Raw genomic sequence first — 8,836 nt, 5'->3', positions numbered from 1 at the left:
AAAGAAATTATACAAATCAAAAAAGGATGAGAGAAAATAAAATTACAAAAGCAAAAGCAAAACAAAACAGAATATTTTGACACCTCTCTCAAGTGAGCAAAGAAAAGCTTCCAACAACTGTATCTGGAAAAGTTAGAAAGCTGCTTTGGGAAGATGAGCACAAGAGAGACCTTCTTCCAAGGCCTGCAGGTGTCTTGACAATCAAAGGATCAAAAATAATGATGATTCAAAAAACAAAATTGACAGCAAACAGTAAAAAAGAAATTGTTGGTGGATTAAATTGCAGTATACCTTGGGATTGTGAAACACAAAATGCACAGATGCTGGGATCTCATTTGGATTGGGGGTGATTGTGGATCTCCATCCTGTCTGGGGTGTCAACCTGCAGCATTCCTTGGGAAAATATTACATGAGTACATGCTGTTCAATATGATTGGTCTGTTGTGTGGATGCAGTTACAGCAGTCTTCTGGAGCTTTTCCTCAACCCAGGTGCTGTACACACCGTAGAGGTTCATCACTGTGGAGAGGTTACTAGCACATACGATGCACATTGAATGGGATCTTAATCAGATTGCTGGTGATTTGGCTGGTCCATTCTGTCGGGGTGTCACATTGCAGAATTCCTTTGGAAAATTTAATGTACGATGCACAGTGACTGGGATCTCATTCAGATTGCCGGTGATTGGGGAAGTCCACCCTGACCGGGGTGACAAATTGCAGAAGTCCTTGGGGAAGGCATACACAATCGTGACAATATTCCAACGCTTGCGGGTATATTAACATTAACAATAAAAAAAACACAATAATCATTCACAAAACAATGACAGTAGAACAAGTCTGTACATAATAAAGAAAACATAAAAAAGAAATTATACAAATCAAAAAAGGATGAGAGAAAATAAAATTACAAAAGCAAAAACAAAAACAAAAGCAAAACAAAACAGAATATTTTGACACCTCTCTCAAGTGAGCAAAGAAAAGCTTCCAACAACTGTATCTGGAAAAGTTAGAAAGCTGCTTTGGGAAAATGAGCACAAAAGAGAGACCTTCTTCCAAGGCCTGCAGGTGTCTTGACAATCACAGGATCAAAAATAATGATGATTCAAAAAACAAAGTTGACAGCAAACAGTAAAAAAGAAATTGTTGGTGGATTAAATTGCAGTATACCTTGGGATTGTGAAACACAAAATGCACAGATGCTGGGATCTCATTTGGATTGGGGGTGATTGAGGAGGGTGATTGAGGACCTCCATCCTGTCCGGGGTGTCAACCTGCAGCATTCCTTGGGAAAATATTACATGAGTACACACTGTTCAATATGATGGGTCTGTTGTGTGGATGCAGTTACAGCAGTCTTCTGGAGCTTTTCTTCAACCCAGGTGCTTTACACACCGTAAAGGGTCATCACTGTGGAGAGGTTACTAGCACATACGATGCACAGTGACTGGAATCTAAACAGATTGCTGGTGATTTGGCAGGTCCATTCTGTCGGGGTGTCACATTGCAGAATTCCATTGGAAAATTTAATGTACGATGCACAGTGACTGGGATCTCATTCAGATTGCCGGTGACTGGGGAAGTCCACCCTGCCCGGGGTGACAAATTGCAGAAGTCCTTGGGGAAAGCATACACAATCGTGACCATATTCCAAAGCTTGCGGCCGGGTATATTAACATTGAAAATAAAAAAAACAAAATAATCATTCACAAAACAATGACAGTAGAACAAGTCTGTACATAATAAAGAAAACATAAAAAAGAAATTATACAAATCAAAAAAGGATGAGAGAAAATAAAATTACAAAAGCAAAAGCAAAACAAAACAGAATATTTTGACACCTCTCTCAAGTGAGCAAAGAAAAGCTTCCAACAACTATTTCTGGAAAAGTTAGAAAGCTGCTTTGGGAAGATGAGCACAAGAGAGACCTTCTTCCAAGGCCTGCAGGTGTCTTGACAATCACAGGATCAAAAATAATGATGATTCAAAAAACAAAATTGACAGCAAGCAGTAAAAAAGAAATTGTTGGTGGATTAAATTGCAGTATACCTTGGGATTGTGAAACACAAAATGCACAGATGCTGGGATCTCATTTGGATTGGGGGTGATTGTGGATCTCCATCCTGTCTGGGGTGTCAACCTGCAGCATTCCTTGGGAAAATATTACATGAGTACATGCTGTTCAATATGATTGGTCTGTTGTGTGGATGCAGTTGCAGCAGTCTTCTGGAGCTTTTTCTCAACCCAGGTGCTGTACACACCGTAGAGGTTCATCACTGTGGAGAGGTTACCAGCACATACGATGCACATTGACTAGGATCTTGATCAGATTGCTGGTGATTTGGCTGGTCCATTCTGTCGGGGTGTCACATTGCAGAATTCCTTTGGAAAATTTAATGTACGATGCACAGTGACTGGGATCTCATTCAGATTGCCGGTGATTGGGGAAGTCCACCCTGACCGGGGTGACAAATTGCAGAAGTCCTTGGGAAAGGCATACACAATCGTGACCATATTCCAACGCTTGCGGGTATATTAACATTAACAATAAAAAAAACACAATAATCATTCACAAAACAATGACAGTAGAACAAGTCTGTACATAATGAAGAAAACATAAAAAAGAAATTATACAAATCAAAAAAGGATGAGAGAAAATAAAATTACAAAAGCAAAAGCAAAACAAAACAGAATATTTTGACACCTCTCTCAAGTGAGCAAAGAAAAGCTTCCAACAACTGTATCTGGAAAAGTTAGAAAGTTGCTTTGGGAAGATGAGCACAAGAGAGACCTTCTTCCAAGGCCTGCAGGTGTCTTGACAATCAAAGGATCAAAAATAATGATGATTCAAAAAACAAAATTGACAGCAAACAGTAAAAAAGAAATTGTTGGTGGATTAAATTGCAGTATACCTTGGGATTGTGAAACACAAAATGCACAGATGCTGGGATCTCATTTGGATTGGGGGTGATTGTGGATCTCCATCCTGTCTGGGGTGTCAACCTGCAGCATTCCTTGGGAAAATATTACATGAGTACATGCTGTTCAATATGATTGGTCTGTTGTGTGGATGCAGTTACAGCAGTCTTCTGGAGCTTTTCCTCAACCCAGGTGCTGTACACACCGTAGAGGTTCATCACTGTGGAGAGGTTACTAGCACATACGATGCACATTGAATGGGATCTTAATCAGATTGTAGGTGATATGGCACATCCATTCTGTCGGGGTGTCACATTGCAGAATTCCTTTGGAAAATTTAATGTACGATGCACAGTGACTGGGATCTCATTCAGATTGCCGGTGATTGGGGAAGTCCACCCTGACCGGGGTGACAAATTGCAGAAGTCCTTGGGGAAGGCATACACAATCGTGACAATATTCCAACGCTTGCGGGTATATTAACATTAACAATAAAAAAAACACAATAATCATTCACAAAACAATGACAGTAGAACAAGTCTGTACATAATAAAGAAAACATAAAAAAGAAATTATACAAATCAAAAAAGGATGAGAGAAAATAAAATTACAAAAGCAAAAACAAAAACAAAAGCAAAACAAAACAGAATATTTTGACACCTCTCTCAAGTGAGCAAAGAAAAGCTTCCAACAACTGTATCTGGAAAAGTTAGAAAGCTGCTTTGGGAAAATGAGCACAAAAGAGAGACCTTCTTCCAAGGCCTGCAGGTGTCTTGACAATCACAGGATCAAAAATAATGATGATTCAAAAAACAAAGTTGACAGCAAACAGTAAAAAAGAAATTGTTGGTGGATTAAATTGCAGTATACCTTGGGATTGTGAAACACAAAATGCACAGATGCTGGGATCTCATTTGGATTGGGGGTGATTGAGGAGGGTGATTGAGGACCTCCATCCTGTCCGGGGTGTCAACCTGCAGCATTCCTTGGGAAAATATTACATGAGTACACACTGTTCAATATGATGGGTCTGTTGTGTGGATGCAGTTACAGCAGTCTTCTGGAGCTTTTCTTCAACCCAGGTGCTTTACACACCGTAAAGCAGCCATGTCCAAACTATTCCATAAAGGGCCGTGTGGCTGCAGGTTTTCGTTCCAACCAAGGAGGAGCGCACCAGACTGGACTCATTTAATCAGCTGATCTCACTTTTCAGCTGATAACTAAGAGATCCCTTGATGTTGATTGGTTGGCCTGGTGTGCTCCTCCTTGGTTGGAACGAAAACCTGCAGCCACACGGCCCTTTATGGAATAGTTTGGACATGCCTGCCGTAAAGGGTCATCACTGTGGAGAGGTTACTAGCACATACGATGCACAGTGACTGGAATCTAAACAGATTGCTGGTGATTTGGCAGGTCCATTCTGTCGGGGTGTCACATTGCAGAATTCCATTGGAAAATTTAATGTACGATGCACAGTGACTGGGATCTCATTCAGATTGCCGGTGACTGGGGAAGTCCACCCTGCCCGGGGTGACAAATTGCAGAAGTCCTTGGGGAAAGCATACACAATCGTGACCATATTCCAAAGCTTGCGGCCGGGTATATTAACATTGAAAATAAAAAAAACAAAATAATCATTCACAAAACAATGACAGTAGAACAAGTCTGTACATAATAAAGAAAACATAAAAAAGAAATTATACAAATCAAAAAAGGATGAGAGAAAATAAAATTACAAAAGCAAAAGCAAAACAAAACAGAATATTTTGACACCTCTCTCAAGTGAGCAAAGAAAAGCTTCCAACAACTGTATCTGGAAAAGTTAGAAAGCTGCTTTGGGAAGATGAGCACAAGAGAGACCTTCTTCCAAGGCCTGCAGGTGTCTTGACAATCACAGGATCAAAAATAATGATGATTCAAAAAACAAAATTGACAGCAAACAGTAAAAAAGAAATTGTTGGTGGATTAAATTGCAGTATACCTTGGGATTGTGAAACACAAAATGCACAGATGCTGGGATCTCATTTGGATTGGGGGTGATTGTGGATCTCCATCCTGTCTGGGGTGTCAACCTGCAGCATTCCTTGGGAAAATATTACATGAGTACATGCTGTTCAATATGATTGGTCTGTTGTGTGGATGCAGTTGCAGCAGTCTTCTGGAGCTTTTCCTCAACCCAGGTGCTGTACACACCGTAGAGGTTCATCACTGTGGAGAGGTTACTAGCACATACGATGCACATTGACTGGGATCTTAATCAGATTGCTGGTGATTTGGGAGGTCCATTCTGTCGGGGTGTCACATTGCAGAATTCCATTGGAAAATTTAATGTACGATGCACAGTGACTGGGATATCATTCAGATTGCCGGTGCCTGGGGAAGTCCACCCTGCCCGGGGTGACAAATTGCAGAAGTCCTTGGGGAAAGCATACACAATCGTGACCATATTCCAACGCTTGCGGGTATATTAACATTAAAAATAAAAAAAACAAAATAATCATTCACAAAACAATGACAGTAGAACAAGTCTGTACATAATAAAGAAAACATAAAAAAGAAATTATACAAATCAAAAAAGGATGAGAGAAAATAAAATTACAAAAGCAAAAGCAAAACAAAACAGAATATTTTGACACCTCTCTCAAGTGAGCAAAGAAAAGCTTCCAACAACTGTATCAGGAAAAGTTAGAAAGCTGCTTTGGGAAGATGAGCACAAGAGAGACCTTCTTCCAAGGCCTGCAGGTGTCTTGACAATCACAGGATCAAAAATAATGATGATTCAAAAAAACAAAATTGACAGCAAGCAGTAAAAAAGAAATTGTTGGTGGATTAAATTACAGTATACCTTGGGATTGTGAAACACAAAATGCACAGATGCTGGGATCTCATTTGGATTGGGGGTGATTGAGGAGGGTGATTGAGGACCTCCATCCTGTCCGGGGTGTCAACCTGCAGCATTCCTTGGGAAAATATTACATGAGTACACACTGTTCAATATGATGGGTCTGTTGTGTGGATGCAGTTACAGCAGTCTTCTGGAGCTTTTCTTCAACCCAGGTGCTTTACACACCGTAAAGGGTCATCACTGTGGAGAGGTTACTAGCACATACGATGCACAGTGGCTGGAATCTTAATCAGATTGTAGGTGATATGGCAGATCCATTCTGTCGGGGTGTCACATTGCAGAATTCCATTGGAAAATCTAATGTACGATGCACAGTGACTGGGATCGCATTCAGACTGGGATGATTGGGGAGGTCAAATTGCAGTATTCCTTGGGCAAATATACACATCAGTGACCGTATTCCAAAGCTTGCAGGTATATTAACATTAACAACAAGAAGTACAATGATTACTCACAAAACAATGACAATAGATCAAGTCTGTACACAAAAAAGAAATCATAAAAATAAATGATACAAATCATAAAATGATGAGAGAAAATAAAACTACAAAAGAAAAACAAAACAGAAAGTTTTGACACCTCTCTCAAGTGAGCAAAGAAAAGCTTCCAACAACTATTTCTGGAAAAGTTAGAAAGCTGCTTTGGGAAGATGAGCACAAGAGAGACCTTCTTCCAAGGCCTGCAGGTGTCTTGACAATCACAGGATCAAAAATAATGATGATTCAAAAAACAAAATTGACAGCAAGCAGTAAAAAAGAAATTGTTGGTGGATTAAATTGCAGTATACCTTGGGATTGTGAAACACAAAATGCACAGATGCTGGGATCTCATTTGGATTGGGGGTGATTGTGGATCTCCATCCTGTCTGGGGTGTCAACCTGCAGCATTCCTTGGGAAAATATTACATGAGTACATGCTGTTCAATATGATTGGTCTGTTGTGTGGATGCAGTTGCAGCAGTCTTCTGGAGCTTTTTCTCAACCCAGGTGCTGTACACACCGTAGAGGTTCATCACTGTGGAGAGGTTACCAGCACATACGATGCACATTGACTGGGATCTTGATCAGATTGCTGGTGATTTGGCTGGTCCATTCTGTCGGGGTGTCACATTGCAGAATTCCTTTGGAAAATTTAATGTACGATGCACAGTGACTGGGATCTCATTCAGATTGCCGGTGATTGGGGAAGTCCACCCTGACCGGGGTGACAAATTGCAGAAGTCCTTGGGAAAGGCATACACAATCGTGACCATATTCCAACGCTTGCGGGTATATTAACATTAACAATAAAAAAAACACAATAATCATTCACAAAACAATGACAGTAGAACAAGTCTGTACATAATAAAGAAAACATAAAAAAGAAATTATACAAATCAAAAAAGGATGAGAGAAAATAAAATTACAAAAGCAAAAACAAAACAAAACAGAATATTTTGACACCTCTCTCAAGTGAGCAAAGAAAAGCTTCCAACAACTGTATCTGGAAAAGTTAGAAAGCTGCTTTGGGAAGATGAGCACAAGAGAGACCTTCTTCCAAGGCCTGCAGGTGTCTTGACAATCACAGGATCAAAAATAATGATGATTCAAAAAACAAAATTGACAGCAAACAGTAAAAAAGAAATTGTTGGTGGATTAAATTGCAGTATACCTTGGGATTGTGAAACACAAAATGCACAGATGCTGGGATCTCATTTGGATTGGGGGTGATTGTGGATCTCCATCCTGTCTGGGGTGTCAACCTGCAGCATTCCTTGGGAAAATATTACATGAGTACATGCTGTTCAATATGATTGGTCTGTTGTGTGGATGCAGTTGCAGCAGTCTTCTGGAGCTTTTCCTCAACCCAGGTGCTGTACACACCGTAGAGGTTCATCACTGTGGAGAGGTTACTAGCACATACGATGCACATTGACTGGGATCTTAATCAGATTGCTGGTGATTTGGCTGGTCCATTCTGTCGGGGTGTCACATTGCAGAATTCCTTTGGAAAATTTAATGTACGATGCACAGTGACTGGGATCTCATTCAGATTGCCGGTGATTGGGGAAGTCCACCCTGCCCGGGGTGACAAATTGCAGAAGTCCTTGGGGAAAGCATACACAATCGTGACCATATTCCAAAGCTTGCGGGTATATTAACATTAAAAATAAAAAAACCACAATAATCATTCACAAAACAATGACAGTAGAACAAGTCTGTACATAATGAAGAAAACATAAAAAAGAAATTATACAAATCAAAAAAGGATGAGAGAAAATAAAATTACAAAAGCAAAAGCAAAACAAAACAGAATATTTTGACACCTCTCTCAAGTGAGCAAAGAAAAGCTTCCAACAACTGTATCTGGAAAAGTTAGAAAGCTGCTTTGGGAAGATGAGCACAAGAGAGACCTTCTTCCAAGGCCTGCAGGTGTCTTGACAATCACAGGATCAAAAATAATGATGATTCAAAAAACAAAATTGACAGCAAACAGTAAAAAAGAAATTGTTGGTGGATTAAATTGCAGTATACCTTGGGATTGTGAAACACAAAATGCACAGATGCTGGGATCTCATTTGGATTGGGGGTGATTGTGGATCTCCATCCTGTCTGGGGTGTCAACCTGCAGCATTCCTTGGGAAAATATTACATGAGTACATGCTGTTCAATATGATTGGTCTGTTGTGTGGATGCAGTTGCAGCAGTCTTCTGGAGCTTTTCCTCAACCCAGGTGCTGTACACACCGTAGAGGTTCATCACTGTGGAGAGGTTACTAGCACATACGATGCACATTGAATGGGATCTTAATCAGATTGCTGGTGATTTGGCTGGTCCATTCTGTCGGGGTGTCACATTGCAGAATTCCTTTGGAAAATTTAATGTACGATGCACAGTGACTGGGATCTCATTCAGATTGCCGGTGATTGGGGAAGTCCACCCTGACCAGGGTGACAAATTGCAGAAGTCCTTGGGGAAGGCATACACAATCGTGACCATATTCCAACGCTTGCGGGTATATTAACATTAACAATA

Source organism: Chelmon rostratus, chromosome 4 (assembly GCF_017976325.1).
Source record: "Chelmon rostratus isolate fCheRos1 chromosome 4, fCheRos1.pri, whole genome shotgun sequence".
Classification (NCBI taxonomy): Eukaryota; Metazoa; Chordata; class Actinopteri; order Chaetodontiformes; family Chaetodontidae; genus Chelmon; species Chelmon rostratus.
This window is presented reverse-complemented; position numbering follows the sequence as displayed.